Source organism: Canis lupus, chromosome 17 (assembly GCF_011100685.1).
Source record: "Canis lupus familiaris isolate Mischka breed German Shepherd chromosome 17, alternate assembly UU_Cfam_GSD_1.0, whole genome shotgun sequence".
NCBI lineage: Eukaryota > Metazoa > Chordata > Mammalia > Carnivora > Canidae > Canis > Canis lupus.
This window is the reverse complement of record NC_049238.1, coordinates 40152737-40170333: the sequence shown is the minus strand read 5'-3', so window position 1 is coordinate 40170333 and position 17597 is coordinate 40152737. Positions and strand designations below refer to the sequence as shown.

General features: G+C 47.5%; 1 protein-coding gene and 1 long non-coding RNA gene across 2 annotated transcripts in view; one reads left to right on the top strand and one right to left on the bottom strand.

Moving 5' to 3' along the window:
* The window catches only part of TCF7L1 (transcription factor 7 like 1), a 159764-nt gene that overhangs the window by 37889 nt on the left and 104278 nt on the right, over positions 1–17597 (top strand). The gene's annotated exons all lie outside the window — the stretch shown is intronic.
* On the bottom strand, positions 14415–17565 carry LOC111090634. The gene is made up of 2 exons (XR_005372481.1): positions 15810–17565; positions 14415–14606 (listed from the first exon to the last, which is right to left on the bottom strand). It is a non-coding gene; the product is annotated as an uncharacterized LOC111090634 (long non-coding RNA).

Sequence of the window (17597 nt, the reverse complement as noted above, 5' to 3'; positions counted from 1 at the left end):
TCCCACCTCAAGTCACATTCCGTGTATGTCCAGCTCAGTGCACCCAGTAGGGTGGTATGACAGGTACCAAATGACAATGTTCTGGTAATGAAGGGACATTCAGGTAACCATGAGCCCCCCCCCCCCCCCCTTCACATTCTTTATTCGATCCATACTTCTTGTTCCCAACCTGCTTGGCACTTTCTTGCTCAGAGCCTCCGTTTTGTGTTCCCTTCACTAAGAACATGTTTTGCCATAACTGTGTGGCTCTGGTAATAGTAACCTCCACAATTCCCTGACCACTTCTTTCAAACTGCAATACCCATCCACCAGCCTTCTTTCTCTTCCTCCCCTGCTTTATCTGTCCTAACATCTACCACCATTTGGCCTCCTCCACCTTGAACAGTGCTGGGTACAGAGTAGGTGCTCAATAAACAATTTTTAAAAAATATTTTATTTATTTATTAGAGAAATAGAGAAAGAGCACAAGCAGGGGGAGCAGCAGGCAGAGGGAGAAGGAGAATCAGGCTCCCCCCTGAGCAAGGAGCCTGACATGAGGTTCGATACTAGGACTCTGGGATCATGACCTGAGTTGAAGGCAGATGCTTAAGTGACTGAGCCACCTAGGCACCCCCAGATAAATAATATTTAATAAATAAGTAGCAGCAGTATTTTAAAAGATTCAAACTCACCTACCACTCTCACACAAACCTTGTTTCCAGAGAAAAATTAAACTCATCACATAAATTGCCATTTTAAAAGGAGAATGAAGCGCAGCCCAGGTGGCTCAGTGGTTTAGGGCTGCCTTCAGCCCAGGACGTGATCCTGGAGACCTGGGATCCAGTCCCATGTCGGGCTCCCTGCAGGCTTCTCCCTCTGCCTGTGTCTCTGCCCCCCCCCCCCCCGCTGTGTATCTCATGAATAAATAAATAAAATCTTAAAAAAAAAATAAAAGAATGAAGCTAACAAGGCGATCTTCTTGACGCCTTTTCCTGCTCAGTCTCAGCAGAGGGGAGCCTCACCCAGGTGCCTGATTGAAACGGTCCGCTCCGACATTGACACAAGCACGAACCTGCACTTGCAACAGCTGAGGTGCAGGGGGAGGAGGTGCCCCAACAGCAGTGAGGTGTTGGCTGACAGCCTGACAGTGAACATTGGAGGCAGGAGACAGAAACTAAAAAGGGGGCATCATCCAAGGATTTTGAGAAGCACTTTGGTGAGGGCATATTATTTTTAGTAAAGCACATGGTGCCCATTGACTGATCGTTGAAAGAATGACTTTGACTTATTAATAAAGATTATATTGAATCAAATATGCCTGTATATGAAGATAGGGGATTAGAAGGAGTCCTGTCAAGCCAGTTTTTAAAATAACAGCTTTTTTGAGATATAAATCCCATACCATAGACTTCATCCTTTTAAGGGTACAACTCAGTGGATTTTAGTATAGTCACAGAGTTGTGGGACCATTACCACTAAGTGTAGGATGTTTTCATCACCCTTCTTCCTTTCCCCCCCAGCCCTTGGCAACCATTAATCTGCATTCTTTCTCTGTGTTTTAACATTTCATATAAGTGGAATAATTTGATATGCATCATTGTGACTGACTTCCTTCACTTAGCATACTGTCTTCAAGGTTCATCCATGTAGTTATGTCAGTGCTTCATTCCTTTTTATGGCTGAATAATATTCCATTGTATGGATAGGCTGCATTTTGAACATTTGGGTCTTTCTTAGTGTTTGGCTACCACTGAGCTGTTTTGAAATGTAATGAAAGGCTTGATCGGAATGGACTTTACTGGCTCCTAAACCAAGGTGATGGGATTCCTGGGTGGCTCAGTGGTTAAGCATCTGCCTTCAGCTCAGGGTGTGATCCCGGGGTCCTGGGATTGAGTCCTGCATCATGCTCCCTGCAGGGAGCCTGCTTCTCCCTCTGCCTATGTCTCTGCCTCTCCCTCTCATGAATAAATAAATAAAATATTTAAAAAAATAAAAATAAAACCAAGGTGGTGTTGCCCATATGGATATGAGGATCCACAGTGGTACAGACATTTCATCTAGCTGGGTGTTGTCCACTCCAAAAGTAGACCTTCTCCACTTCAGTGGCCTTTCTGTGCTGGTGTACAGTGGGTAGGATGACCAGAGTGTTCCTCTCCTTCAACGTGTGAGTCAGATCTGAATTCATTAGCCTCCCCAGTGTCTTTCCATTTTCCATGCCTGCCCAGCTGGCTTCTTCACAGCCTCCTAATGAGCACCTCCAGCCTCCCCCAGCTTCTTGTGTGTTCTCCTTTGCTGGGCCAACGGATTCTGCAGCAGCCACTTTAGTTCCTAGTCTGGACCCTAGCTCTCTTCCTCGGGACCCTTAGATTAGACCAGCTGCTCAGGCCCTTTTGACATTACTGCCTCGAACTGTTACCTGTCTTTAAATGTGTGTTTTCTCGTTTCTACATGTGATTATTTTCTTCTTTGACGTTGTCGTCTTGCCTTTCGGCCTCAACCAAGCCATAACTATAGCATGGCACAGACAATGTCATGTAACGCCCCTGTCCCTGGGTGTGCCCAGAGCAACTCACAGTGGGCTCTCTGTGAATGCTGCCTGCTTTGGTGTCTGGGAGTTAGGAGCCCTTTGCCATGTAACTCGAGAGGTGGAAGGTATGAATGGAGGCACCTGCTCAGCTGTATAATGGTCTTTGGAGCAGGGATCGGGTTTAAATCATTTTGAATCCTGCTTTAATCTCTCATTGTGAATTCTTCAAAGTGCATGGCTGAACTAGCGGAAAAGTAACCTGAAGTTTGGTCAAAACTTGAACTGTGCTTTTTCTTTCTGACCATGTGTATCTATGTATATTTCACAGAATAACAGTTGGTACCCGGCCACCCTTCAGTGGAACTTTTGCTGACTCTCCTGTTCTCCTTACTCCTGGTCACAGACCTGAGCATTTGCAGTTTGGCTTGGGGTGGGGTGGGGTGTGACTTGAGATAATGAAATCCGGAACAATGAGGTGGGGCCCCATTCTTACTGGACTTATCATTCTCTGTTTTCCCAGTGGATCAGGTAATCTGACATTAGCAGGTAACTCAGATGAGTGTTTTCACTGCTTCTCAGTTGTCTGTATTCATTGTCTGCTGAGAGATATTCTTCTCTGCAGAGAAAGAAGAAAATTAAAATAGGAAGCTGGGAAGGCCAGGAAGAGAATCTGTAGGCCTGGTAAACAAACATTGGCCGTAATCTGAGCCAGGATATGGCAGTGTGACCAGGTACTTCTGACCACCTCAGCGCTGGCCCTCCACATTTTCGTGTTGGTTGGCTTGTCTCCCTGCCTCACTGTTATCAGACATGTTTATTAGGTCAGTCTTCTTTTCCCTTTCTTATTTGGCTATTGTTCCTGAAGAAAAAGAAGCAGATGGATCTCTTAGAATCAGAGTTAGAGACTGGAAGGGACAATGTCAACTTCCTTCTGATAAAATATTTAGTAGCTTTGATAAGAAGCCATCTCTTCCTCTTGGCTGTGATGAGAGGTGCTGTCAGCCTTTCCCCTTTATGGCAAGGGTACAAAATGGTGATATCTGTAGGGCTTATTAGGGTGGGTGGAAAGGCTGGCGGAGGCTGCCAAACTCAGAGGCACTAGGAGTAGGGTCTTCCTGACTGCTTCAGGTGTATCGTACCCTATTGTGGGGCCAAGACGCAACAACTGGATAGGAGGCTGTGATGTAGCAGTCTGAGTTTTAAGATCTCAGTCTTAAAGACAGTCTCCCATCCTGTCTTAAAGCACATAGTGGTAAGAAAGTGATACCTGGAAGCACCTGAGCCCACCAGTCCCTGCAGGTGGATGATTGCTCAGTACCTCCCTCCCCCGAATCTGCATGGTCAGGGGATATGGGGCTGGGCAATTTCTTCCCATGTTATACAGCTCCATTTGTGGGGTGATTTCCACCTTCCGTTAACCTATTATCTTCTCCATTCTGCTCCCAGAGTCCCCCATGGTAGGTCTCATTGTCTTCCATATCCTTGGCTATCAAGCCTTAGAGTAACTGGTCCTTTTGTGGCTGTGCCCTTCTTACCTTTACACACCCTGGCAAAAGTAACAACTTTCTATAAGTTACATGTTCCAAAATATATGTTTACCATATATTTTTTTTTAAAAATTTGAAGTCCAAAGTCAATATCCATCACATTATATAAAAAAGGAAAAACATTGATAATCCACTCACCTAACAAACCTGTTCTCCTTTGAATGTTTCCTTTGTCTTTATTCTGATGAGTCCATATTAATAGTTATACTCAAGAGTATATACACAGGATTTTGGTGGTTTCTCCATTCACAGTACAACAGTTTGCCCCACAGTCCTAGGAAGGCTGAAGAACACAAACATCTTGTGGTCACAATAAGCATTGGGATGACGGCACCTCATTCTATGGAACAGATAGAGAATAATTTATTAACCAGTGATACTAACTAGTTCTGACTGGACAGATCAGTGATGTTGTGGTCCCCTATCCCTGTGCCCATCTCAGCCTCCTGTGGCCAGACCTTGGTAGGAGGGGAAGTCTATGGGAGGTAGCAGCACATTCTGGTGTCCCAGGAACATCTCCACGTGTAGGACCATGAGCTCTTTAGACCGGGAAGGAATAACTTTTTAAACTGTTTTAATCTTTCAGAAGAAAAAAGAAAACAGTGCCCTTTTTACATACTTTCTAGATTTTCCTGTGTTTCATATTAGCTGGTTACTGTTTTGGCTTCCTTTCATGGTAGTAAACACTGTTTTGTTTAGCAGTTTCCTTCCCCCTCAAATACCATCACTGATCAATTCTGCCTTTGCCTAAGTCACACATTCACGGGTCTCTCCTTCCACCTCTCACCCTTCAATTCACTCCATTTATTGAGCTCCTGCTATGCACTAAAGATTCCAGAAGGGGTTGTGGTTGGGAGGGGGGATGTAGGAGGGCAGTGGGTGCTGGAATCCCAACATCTAGATGCTTCCACCTACCCTCTCTGAGGGCTCACTCTGTCCAGGCCAGAAATGCTGATATTTAATGAACACTTACTAGATGGTTTTTGTCCATTTTACATATAGGGAAATTGAGGTCTAGTTGAGTCACTAGAATCAAAGATTGCATGGCCTCAACTAAAGCTCTGGCTTAAAAAAAAAAAAAAAAAAAAGCTCTGGCTTAGCTGTGGTAGCCGCCTATCCTGTTTGAGTTTTGAGAATCACAGACCCAGTCAGGGTGGCATTTCAAAACACAATTGTCTTAGGTGTCTCATGTTGGGGGTCATGGTGGAGCCTCAGCCAGCCCCGCTGGGGTGTGGGCCTCCTGACTGCAGCCTGATGTGGATGAGTGGAGTGTGGGTGGAGGAGGCCATCAAGAAGAGGGTGTGCAGGAGGAGAAAGGGGTTGTTAACCCAAGATGAGAAAAAGTGGCCACTAATGGTGGTGAGGCCTTTCAGAGTCCCCTGCTGAGGAAGAGTGTGGCTCCCAGAAGGTCGAACTAATGTTAGCCAGACATTTTGGGGCTACATTCCCTCCAGAGCCACCTGCGTTCTGTGGACATTGTCTTCTTTCACTTTATAACGGTAGTTGCCTTTCCTGCATTGTTAAAATCAGTAGAGCCACTTACCTTGAACTCAACCTGGTGTTGACCTTTCCAATGAAATTGGGAACACCTGAAGTTTGTTTCCTCCCAGTTGGGTCCAGAACAGTTTCTGGCTTTCCTTGGAATGAAATAGTCTAAAGGCTGAAATAATGGTTCTCAACGGCATCCAGATCAGCTGCAGGGCTTGTGACATGTTACTGGGTCTTGCCCCCAGAGTGTGTGTGACTCCGTAGGTCTGGACTGGGACCTTGAGAAGTTGTATTTCTGACAAGTTCTCCAGCGAGGATGATGTTGATGGTCCAGGATCTGGACCTTTGAGAACCTCTGTACTAGAGCATCTCTTAACTCCAGTCCTTTCCTACAAAACCAACACAGTGAGTGTGGTAGAGAGCCATTTTCTAAAAGAGGATTTATTTGCTGTTCAGTGTAGAGTAATTATGAGACTTTGGCTAAGTCCCAGAGCTAAACTGTCCCCCTGGCCCTGCCCTTCACCCACCCCTACCCCCAGCTGAACCCCTCCATCACCTGCCACCCAAAGCAGGGATTAGGACAGAGCTCAGTGAGCTGCCCTGGTGTGGAGAGAGGGCTCTGGTGCAGTGTGGCTCTCCTCCTTTCAGCATGTGGAATTTGACAAGCTAAGCATTTTCCATGGTAAGTGCATAAAAAAGATTTCTTATCCTTTTTCGTAAGGAAGAAATATGACCTTTCACTTGAGTCATAACTATTGTTAGATGCCGAATGAAGAAAAAGCAGTTAATGTTCCTTTCTTCTAAACAAATTCTCTGACTTTCTTTAGCACTAGAAGACCTCTAGAGTTAATTTTTAAGGGTCTCAAGGATGTGGGGGAGTCTCACTCTCCTGCCTAGGATGCAGCTCAGTGAGGCTCCGGGCACAGCTCCAACCCAGCTCCAAGCCGAAGTGATTGGCCAGGTGGGGCAGAGGGGCACCCACCGGAGAGAGGGTCAAGGAGAAGACCCCAGTGGGGGGCAGGGGAGGAGAGATGTGGGGCTGGGAATCTGATTTGAGTTGCGAGGCTCTCGATCTGCAAAGTGCTTTTTTTGGTTAACTTTGGGCCAGCAACACGTCAGCCAAGGACCTGGCTGTGTGTGCTCTTGTGAGACCTGTGGCCATCTCAGCCTCCTGTAGCCAGACCCACCTTGTCATAATCTGCCTCCTCAGGTGTGCCTTGTAATCCCCATCCTAGTGAATCCTCAGTTGTCCACACTTCCTTCCCCCTTGGTCCTCGTACCAGTGACTCCTTACCCTCTTGAGGTCTTTCTTTCTTTCTTTCTTTCTTTCTTTCTTTCTTTCTTTCTTTCTTTCTTTCTTTCTTTCTTTCTTTCTTTCTTTCTTTCTCTTTCTTTCTTTCTTTCTTTTCTTTTCTTTCTTTCTTTCTTATTTTATTTATTCATGATAGACACAGGGAAAGAGGCAGAGACATAGGCAGAGGGAGAAGCAGACTCTCTGTGTGGAGCTTGTTGTGGGATTTGATCCCAGGACCCCGGGATCATGATGCTCAACCACCAAACCATTCAGGTACCTCGAGGTCACTGTTTCTGTTAATACTTCTGCCACCACTGGGTTGCTCTTGTTTCTCAGCTAGACAATTACAGTAGTTCCCAGCCTGTCTCTGGTCTATCCCCTTCCCAGTCCATTCTTCCTACCACTGCCATATCATCATAACGCCTGCTGGGGCCCAGGCTGCTCCCTCAAACCCTTGACAGTTTCCCATGGCCCATGAGAAAACTTTCATTTTCTTGGCTTCTGAGCTTTCCCATCTGGGCCCATTGTGTCTGGCCAGAGTAAGAGCAAGGATGCTTGTGAAGCCCTTGACAGTCACAACAGCTCCTGAAAGGAGTATGTTTGGCAAGCTGATGACTTAGAGGAGAGCCCACAGTGAGAAGATTTGCTGTTCTGGACCCAAGTAGGAGGGGGAAGGAGATATTGGCAAAGCAGGGGGCAGGGGAAGAGGCCATGTCACAGGCAGTGGGAGAAAGCCAGGGAGAAGGGCCCAGTACTGAAGGAGGCTGGCTAAGAAAGACTCCATGCCGTGCAGTCGGCTCTCCCTGGGGACAGCTAAGGAGGCCTGGGGAACTTCCAGCATCTGGTTTTGATGGTGCTTGTTCCAGGCCCCTTGGAGCATTCTGAGATGCTAACCCTTAGAAGGGCAGGCCCAGACTGCTGACGGCCAGGCCCACAAGATGAGGTTCCAGAAGGAGCTGGAGCTTGAGAAACTTTTGCTGAAGAAAATAGATGGGCTTTTTAGTTTCGTTTTGAGTAAGTAGAAAGTCAGTGTTCCCGATGCTTAGGATCCATGGTATCTTTTTTTTTTAAGTTAACTTGAGGGTTTTTGTGTTGTTTTTAAAAAAATTTTTTTTAAGTTTATTTTTTTTAGTAATCTCTACACCCAATGTGGGGCTTGAACTCATGACCCTGAGATCAAGAGCCACATGCTCTTCTGACTGAGCCAGCCAGGCACCCCCATAATGTCATCTTGATAGAGAAAATAGGAGCTTCTCAAAGCCTATCTCACCTCTGTTAAGGAGGGAAATGGAAAACAACAGAGAGGGGAACATGGTCTGTGTCTAGGAGGTCTGTTGAAGGGGCTGCCAGAGTGTTCTCCTGCCCTATCTGAGCACTGGGGTAAATGTTGGGTCACTGCCATGACTCAGATGTTAAGAGGGAGCTAGAACTACTGGAGCTTGCCCTGGGTGTGGTAAGGGGTGGTGGTAGTGGTCAGTGTGCCATGAAGTCCTGAGTCTTACCAGAGGAGAAGGTACTTGCTGAGCTCTGGAGGGAAAGAAGAGAGAAGAGGTGATGGGAGCTATGCTTCAGACAGCTGAAGAGTGTCATAGGCTGCAAATTTGGCTCTTAGAAAGTCAGATCTGTCCAAAGGTGGAATGACAACCCAGCATCAATCATAATAATAGCTTATATTTTTTATGGGACACTTTATAGTTTGCAAAGCATTCACATGGGAGGTGGCAGGCTCCCTTCCCTTCTCTGGAGAGATTCAAGTCCAGGGAGAGATGTTGTTGAGGGGATTCAGGCCCTCTTGAGAATTAGATGGATCCAGATGGGTGTCCCAAATGTGTATCAGAATTCTGCTTTCAAAATATTCAGTATCCTTCCTCTTTCTGTATGTGGCCGGAGGTGATCTCTGAAAATGGTTGCTATTCACTTGACCCAGAAAACCCTGCAAAAATCATGCAAATCAAGAGGTTCAAATCTACAAGTTCACTTTATGAACATACTTGAACCGGCCCAGGCCATCCGGGGTATGCATATCCAAAAAGCACCAACTCTGGAGGATGTTTCTTTGTGTGCCATTCCATCATTGCAATGGTGGAGCTGGTAGGAGTGCACAGGCCAATGGTGCTGCTGGACATAGGGTCGGTGGCCCAAAAAAAGTGCTGAATTTTCACTGTACATGCTTAAAAATGCAGAGAGTAATCCTGAACTTAAGAGTTTTGAGGTAGATTTTCTGGTCATTGAGCACATCCAGATGAATAAAACCCCCAAGATGTGGCATAGAACTTCACAGGCTCAAGATGGGTTCACGCACACGCAAGCTCTTCCTTCAATGTTGGGATGACTCTTACTGAAAGAGAGCACATTGTTCCTAAACCAGAAGAGGAGGTTGCATGGAAGAAAAAGATCTCTTAGAAGAAACTGGAGAAACAAAAACATAGGCCTGACAGTAAATTCTGCATAAAATAAATGCAGATGAAAGCAAAAAAAAAAAAACCAAAAACAAAAAATCAGTATCTTGGGGTTTGGGGAGACCTGGTGAATTGGCATCTGTGGGGGAGGGGCCCAGAAATATCCACTGGGTTCAGGCAGCTGGTTGGTCTGCCCAACATCCATAGGACAATGTCCACCACACGTGGCAGGGACGCCTGCCTGTCAAGTTCACTACTGGATCCCCACCCAGTGCCTGCCACACAGTAGGAGCTCGACAAATGTTTGCTGAGTCCATGTGCTGATATTTGCCGACATGATTACCTTGATCTCGCCTGCTGCCTTCCTCGTTGTCTGCAGTGTGGCCATGCCAGACTCCTTCCTACTCTTTAAACACACTGCATGTGTTCACTCTGCCCAGCCTTTGCTCACACCACTTCCTCAAGGTGGATCACTCCTCTACCTCTTCTGCTACACAAGTCCCCTGTTTTTGTTGCATGGTGACAGTATGGCAGGCCCTATGCTAGATATTGCTGACCCTTTAAGCCGGCCCATTACATCCTCAACCTTTTCTCCTGTGTTTCCACAAAGGAGAGAGGTCCTTTGAGTTTCTCTTAGAATGTAGCATTCCTTTTTTTTTTTTTACTTATTTATTATTTTAGAGAGAGTGAGTACAAGTGGGAGGGAGGGAGGGAGACAAGCAGATCCCTGCTCAGCATGGAGCCCGATGTGGTGCTTCATCCCATGACCTATGAGATCATGACCTGAGTGGAAATCACAAGTTGGACGCTTAACTAACTGAGCCACACAGGTGCCCCTGTAACATTTTTTTTTTAAAGATTTTAATTATTTATTCATGAGAAACACAGGCAGAGGGAGAAGCAGGCTCCATGCAGGGAGCCCGATGTGAGACTCAATCCCGGGACCCCAGGATCACACCCTGGGCTGAAGGCAGATGCTCAACTGCTGAGCCACCCAGGCGTCTCCTCCTGTAACATTCTTGATAGCATGTAGGTGCCTCTCCCCCCCCCCCCCCACGGTGTTTATCAGTAGAGAATATTTTCAAGCTCAAAAATCTATGTATATGAATACATATACACACACATACACATATTTTTTTCCAAAACAAATCTACAAAATTGAAATCAATCTGTTGAGTTTAATGTTTAGTTAAATGGTCTCAATTACTCAGCTCCTAGATAAGGGATTTAAAAGGATTGAGGTGCATCTAGCATCATAATCCTGAAGTTTTTTGGGATGCTCTTCTATGGAGGATATGGGTTCTAGAGGGTTCTGTGGTCTTGAGCATCCCTTTGCCTTTATGGAGCTCACGGGGGTCTCTCCTCCTTGACTTTCATATTCTTCAGAGGTTAGTGACCTCCTAAGGTGAGGCTTGAGGAAATAATAACCATAATAAGAGTTAAGAGCTGACCTCTTTTGGAGTGTTCCCTATGCATCCAGCACTGTTCCAGGTGCCTCTGTTTATTCCCTCACTTAATCTTTATAACAGCCTTAGGAGGTTAGTACCTATCAGCCCTATTAGCCCCGTTTTACAGGTAGGGAGGCCGAGGTGCTCTGACGTTTTGTGACTTGCTTAACGCCACATGGCCAGCAAAAGCAAGTAGTTAGACTGCCTCCTCCCTTGCAGGTCTGAAGCACATGATTCCCAGGCCTGGCCCTAAGTCCCACTTTGCCAAGGGCTCATACAGAATAGCTGCCCCTGGACTGGGGCCATCAACTGTTTCTCCTGATAGAAAAAGAGAGGGGGCGGCTGGTAGATTCAGGTTTCATAAATTTATGAAGCAAGCTGCCCTGGGGCCCCGCCTGCCTTGAGGTCCTTTCAGGGGACTGGGGAAGAGACTTAGAAAAGATGGAAGTCTGGTGAGCAGGGGGTACCTGTGAAAGGGCTAAATCACCTGGTGAGCAGACCTGCCTAACAGGAGTGGCCAGCGTGCCTTGGGGGCGGGGAAAGTGTGGAGGGAATGCATTCCTTGTCCAGTTTGGTGTGTGGCCAAAAATGAAGTATTAAGTAAGGAAGCCACATCCTTTAAAAGTGCCGAGAGAGGGACACCTGGGTGGCTTAGCGGTTGAGCGTCTGCCTTTGGCTCAGGGTGTGATCCTGGTCTCGGGATCGAGTCCCACATCGGGCTCCCTGCGAGGAGCTTGCTTCTCCCTCTACCTGTGTCTCTGCCCCTCTCTGTGTGTATCTCATGAATAAATAAATAAAATCTTAAAAAAAAAAAGAAAAGTGCCGAGAGAGAGAGAGAGAGAGAGAGAGAGAGAGAGAGAAAGACTGCTCTGGAAGGCTGGTGAAGGTCTGGGAGGCTCTCAGAAGAACGTGTGCGTCCATGCTGAGCCCAGGCCCTGCTTGCTGCCAGTGGCAGCAGAGGGAACAGATAGCCCATGGGAGCAAAGAATATGTGATAGGGAGAGAGTTTAGCATAGTGAGAGAATCCAGGGCAGCCCCTGGAGCCAAGGAGAAGCATTAACTCTCTAGTGATGGAATAATCAGAGAGGAGCAAGAGGTTGGCTGGCGCAGAGGGTAGGGGACTCTGCTTGGAAGAGAAAGTCTGAGGCCAGCATGTACCTCCAGCAAAGAAAACTGGTCTGCATCTTTTTTTTTGTTTTTAATTTTTAATTTAAATTCAATTTAGTTAACATATCCTGTTATTTCAGTGGTAGAGTTTAGAGTTTAGTGATTCATCAGTTGCATGTAACACCCAGGCTCGTTACATTAAGGGCCCTCCTTAATGCCCATCACCCAGCTACCTCATCCCCCACCCCCCCACCCCCGCCACCGGTCTGCATCTTAAATCTAGGTTTATTGGTCCTGTGGTTTTATGTACTGTATCCTCAGGGCACTCACCTGGGTGCCACTGGTCTCCCCAGTACCTCAGTCACTGATCACTAAGCAGGCATTTATTTAATGAGTGTAATGAGTGCCCTTTGTCTGGTGCCAGGACTGGGGGGGTACAGGGAAGGCATGCAAACATAGCCGCTACCCTCAAAAATTGTCTTTTATTGGGGAGACATGGAACTCTGTGTCACAGTTATATGGCATTGGGTGATCCCTGTGATGTCAGGCTACACCCAGAGTCTCAGACATAGAATGTCTAAGGACACAGGAGAAGGGAGCAGTCAGTCCATGGACTCATGGAGGAGGCAGGATGTGAGGCAGAGCTTGAGGGGTTAAGTGGGATTTCATTTGAAGAGGAAAGGCAAAGATGGCAAGGAGAGACAAGGCCCTCAAACCTGAACTTGAATGTCACGGATGGAAAGGTGGACCTCCAAGCGTCTCAGGCCAGCCTGGCACCTGCAGGCGCTGCCGGCACAGGCTTCCCAACACTGGCCGTCTGTGAATGGGGGGGCCAAGATTCGGGCTCTGGACGCCCTGAGAAGACAAAATGGGCTGCTGCTGGCCTGGGGTGCCAGGCAGGAGGGCTGGAGGGTGGCAGGAATGTGTTAACACCAGCAGCTGGCTGCTATCTGATCCTGGCTCTGGGTGACTTCCGCTTTCCCCATTGTTAACATACCAACCCGACTGTGAACGAATGAATGAGTGGGTAGAAAGGGTCCCTGTGTGGGCTATCACAGCCGGGATAAAATAACCCCAGCTCACTGCTGTCCAGAGAGCTTGCCCTGCCAGCCTTTGACATTGGGAAACCCCAGCTGGGAAATGGCCCTAATGAGTGGAAGCCCAGTGATTAGTGGTGTTTTTGTTGGGATAGAACACCTATTTTACAAAACAACCCCTCATTTATTAATTTTTTTTAAAGATTGTATTGATTTACTTGACAGAGAGAGTAGGGGGAGCAGCAGGCAGAGGGAGAAGGGGAGGCAGGCTCCCCACTTGAGCAGAGAGCCAGACAACAGGGCCTGATCCCAGGATCCTGGGATCACGACCTGAGCTGAAGGCAGACGCTTAACCGACTACGCCACCCAGGGGCCCCCCTCAAATGGCTTAACCAAGACAAGTTAATTTCTTTTATTTTTTTAAAAGATTTTATTTATTTATTCATGAGAGACACAGAGAGAGGCAAAGACACAGGCAGAGGGAGAAGCAGGCTCCATGCAGGGAGCCCCATGTGGGATTCGATCTCTGGTCTCCAGGATCAGGCCCTGGGCCAAAGGCAGCGCTAAACCGCTGAGCCCCCCAGGCTGCCCAAGACAAGTTAATTTCTATCTCCAGTGCAGTCGGTAGCCCTGCACTTCCTTCTGGGACCTAGATCTTTCCATATAAAGGTTCTGCCATCTTTTGGAGCAGTGGTTCCCAAGTTTGAGTATGTGTCAGAATCACCGTAATAGGACAGATTGCTGGGCCCATTCCACAGATCCTGCATTTCTAACAAGTTCCACCTGCTGCTGCCGCCGGTCCAGTCTGGGGATTGTATTTGGAAAACAGCCCTTCTAGGGCTTCATGGTTCTCCACTGAAGTTTCTACATCCAGTCAGAGGAGGAGGGATGAGAGAGCAGAAGTCAGGCAAAGTGCTTCCACTTAAAACCCCTAGAGAGCCTGAGAAATGTAGTTTTTTTTGTCGTCCCAGGATGAAAGTAAAATGATGGTGTCTTGTCATGATTAAAAAGCATCCTGGGGATGCCTGGGTGGCTCAGTTGGTTAAGCATCTGCCTTCACCTCAGGTCATGACCTCAGGGTCCTGGAATCGAGCCCCAGGTCAGGCTCCGTGCTCAATGGGGAGTCTGCTTCTCCCTCTCTTCCTCCTGCTGCTCGTGCTTTCTCTCTCTCTCTCTATTTATTCATGAGAGACACAGAGAGAGAGAGTGGGAGGCAGAGACACAGGCAGTGAGAGAAGCAGGCTCCATGCAGGGAGCCTACTGTGGGACTCGATCCCGGGTCTCCAGGATCACGCCCCTGCGCTGAAGGCAGGCACTAAACCGCTGAGCCACCCAGGGATCCCTCTCTCTCTCTTTTTAAACATTTTATTATTTATTCATGAGAGAGAGAGGTAGAGACAGAAGCATGCTCCCCACTGGGAGCCCAATGTGGGACTCAATCCTGGGACTCCGTGATCATGCCCTGAGCCAAAGACAGATGCTCAACCACTGAGCCACACAGGCATCCCAGTAAAATCTTTTTTAAAAAGCATCCTGATTACACCTGAAATAATAGATTACAGAAATCATTTCAAACGTGTGGACAAAATCAACCAAGATTTGTATTTACTCATGGTACAAAGGCCTTTCTGGAAGGCAGAACATTAACAGAGGTCATTATTGAATTTCCATCTTGTCTCTCCATGTTAGTACAAATCTGAGTCACTTGAGTCTCAGGTTCCTGTGATGGATGGTCCATGGTGTCCCCAGTCCAACTTCTGTCTCAGGCCTGGGGAAAACACTGTAAACAGTGTCAATTCATTATTGTACATGTTGGACTTTATTTTAGCTGTTCCTGGCTCCTTCTCAGTGTCTTTCTTCATCTCTGTTGCCTGCTGACTCTCAGACCTATACTTATATAGGGCAAGAGGTGTTTGGTAGTCTGAATCCTAGCCATGTTGAATAGGCATGTCATTTAGTTCAGACCTGATTTGGGGTAAAATTAGTGGGTGAATCAGTGGGTAGTTGTACACCTGCCTGTGCCTCTACTCTAGAGGATGCAAGAAGACACACCTCCAGGCCATTTTCAGTGAGCTTACCTAGTCATAGAGGCCATTGCAAACCAAATAAAGGAAGTGAATGTTAAGGGGGGATGGCAAATGTGTCGGCCAATGGTTGAATGAGGGAGCTCAGCTCAAGGCAGAGAATGGCCCTAAAAACTCTGTGCTGCTCAACCCCAGTTCTGGAGCTTCAGGCTTAGCTCTGGGAGCTGCAATTTTAGCAAGTCTTAGACAAACAGGTGATAGTGAGACAAACAGGGGCCCAGGTCTGGAGAAAGTGGAAGGTGATAGGGCATGTTGGCCACCATGATGTTGTCAAGTCATGGGCAGGGGTGTTATATAACAAGTGGTTCCAGAGGGAGGACAAGGGGAGGACCCAGGCAAGACCTGGGTAGATAGAAGGAGGACAGGGTTTCACAGCAAACACACAATCAAATCATTATGTTGTACACCTTAAACTTAACAACATATTATGTCAATTCTATCTCAATGAATCTGGAAAAAATGGGGGGGGGGGGGAGCCATTCCAGTCAGCAGAGGGACCCTGAGGGTAGGGTAGGGCACAAGAAAGGGCCTAAGGAATGGCCCGATGGCTTTGACAACCAGGAAGAGGTGCTGGACCAGGCCTGACAGGCAAAGTTATGGAAAGTAGAGTCTGGCTGAGGACTGTGGGATATTCAAGGGGAAAGGTCACCTGAAGGTGACTTTAGAAGTTTATTGGCAGCCCCAGTGGCTCAGCGGTTTAGCGCCGCCTTCATCCCAGGGTGTGATCCTGGAGACCCAGGATCGAGTCCCACATCAGACTCCCTGCATGGAGCCTGCTTCTCCCTCTGTGTTTCTGCCTCTCTCTCTCTCTCTGTGTGTGTGTCTCTCATGAATAAATAAATAAAATCTTAAAAAAAAAAGTTTGATGATGAGGGAATGAAGGGACAAGGAGCACATACATATAAGAGTCAACTTGCAGGAGGAAGGTCTTCTAGTCTTTGGTAGTTCTGGCATCTTTGTGATGGTGATTACGAAGAGGCCTCCTTACCTGGAGAGCCCAGTGGAGGATGCTATCAACAGTCCACCCTCTCCTGGCCCATCCTTGCCAGGTACAAGCACAAGGCTGCAGCACTGAATTTCTCCCAACAGATGCCATTGTGTGTGGACCGAGAGGGTGGCCCCACTGATGATGCTCCCTGCCCTTGGTATGGGGGTGGGCCAGGGCAAGGCAGGCTCTCAGTGACTGTATTTCCCTCTGTTCAATGCCCAGCCCTCTGCTGCTCTGCCTGGGCCTTCCCGTGTCAGGAAGCGGGCCTTTCCCAGTTGATTCGGCTCAAGAGCTTCTGTTCTGGCCAGGTGTGAGGTCTCTCACGGCAGCCCTCCCTTCTGTTCCTCACAGCAAGGTGAAGATTCTTACCATCTCAGAGAGGTTAAGGCCCTGCCCTAAGATGTCACAGCAAAGTTGAGTGACAGGGTCTGCCTGTGTCTCAGTTCTCCGGCTCCACATCTGGAGCTCATTCCAGCCTTCGGGATCCTTCTTAGTTTTGTGTGACTGCCTAGGCAGGGCCTAAGGAACGCCTGGGGAATCAGCTTTAGGTGAGTGTGCTCTAGGAACAAGAAGTGAGGTCATAATAAGCAGCCTGCGCTGAGGACCTACTCTGCCAGGCCCATGGATTGATGCATGAATCCACACCACAGCAGTTAACAGATGAGACTGCTGAGGCACAAGAAAGCTAGATGGGTTGCCCAGTCCTGAGTGGGAGTCAGACATTAGAGCCCTCACGCTTAACCCCAGGGCAGCACAGGCACCTCACAGAAGCTCACTTGGCTCCCGGTGGCCTTTGGTTCCATGAGGGTCGTATGGTCTGTGCTTGCAAGTTTTCTCAAGAGACTGCCTTGAGCAAGAGAATGACTGTATCCAAGCCTGAGGTGCCACGCTGCACTAGGACTGTGGCAGCTCCGGCCTGTGGTGGCTCTTTGTGGCTAACTGGTAGAAAAGCTCATGGTCAGAACTGAGAGGGCCTCATTTTCCGTGTGGTGCTCATGGACTTAGCCTCCTGGTCTGTATGCTCTGCTGCTCATTTTAATTTGAGCGTCATGTTCTCTGAGCTGCCTGGCTGGGAGATAAGGGTTTACTCCAGTCAGGAGAGGATCCCCGGTGGGGGGAAATGTTTTCAGGACCCCTTCAAAGTGAAACGGAAAAGCTGAGGGCTTGCTCCAGCCTGCTGTGACTCCTCCTTGCCCTAGGGGGCGCTGCGGAGACTTGATGCCTCCTCTCTGAACACTCTTCCTGCGTGGACTGGAAAAACAAGCAACGGTAGCCTGAGATCTCATGGGACCACATTTCCTGGATTTAAAATTTTCATTTCTGTTGTTTCTAGGATTCTTATCCCTCAGATTATACGACACAGATTTATGGTTTGGTAAATATGATTACATGACCATATGGCATCTGTCGTGCCTCTTAAATTACCATAGGTGAAAATTTTGCTTCTACAGAGTTGTAGGGTTAAAAGCTCTTGATTTTTTTTGATTCATTTGAAGTTGGTGATAGGTCCAATGTATCTGTAATTAGGAAACTCCAGGACAAGTGCCCCCCCAAGGCATTTACTTGAGTAATTCCATAAGACAGCCATGTAAAAGAAATAGGAAACCCAGGAAGGAAGATGCTAGATAGGCAATAAATAGATCTTCCATATTATTCCCCTGTTTTTTTTTTTAATTTTTGTAAAATTTTTATTTATTTA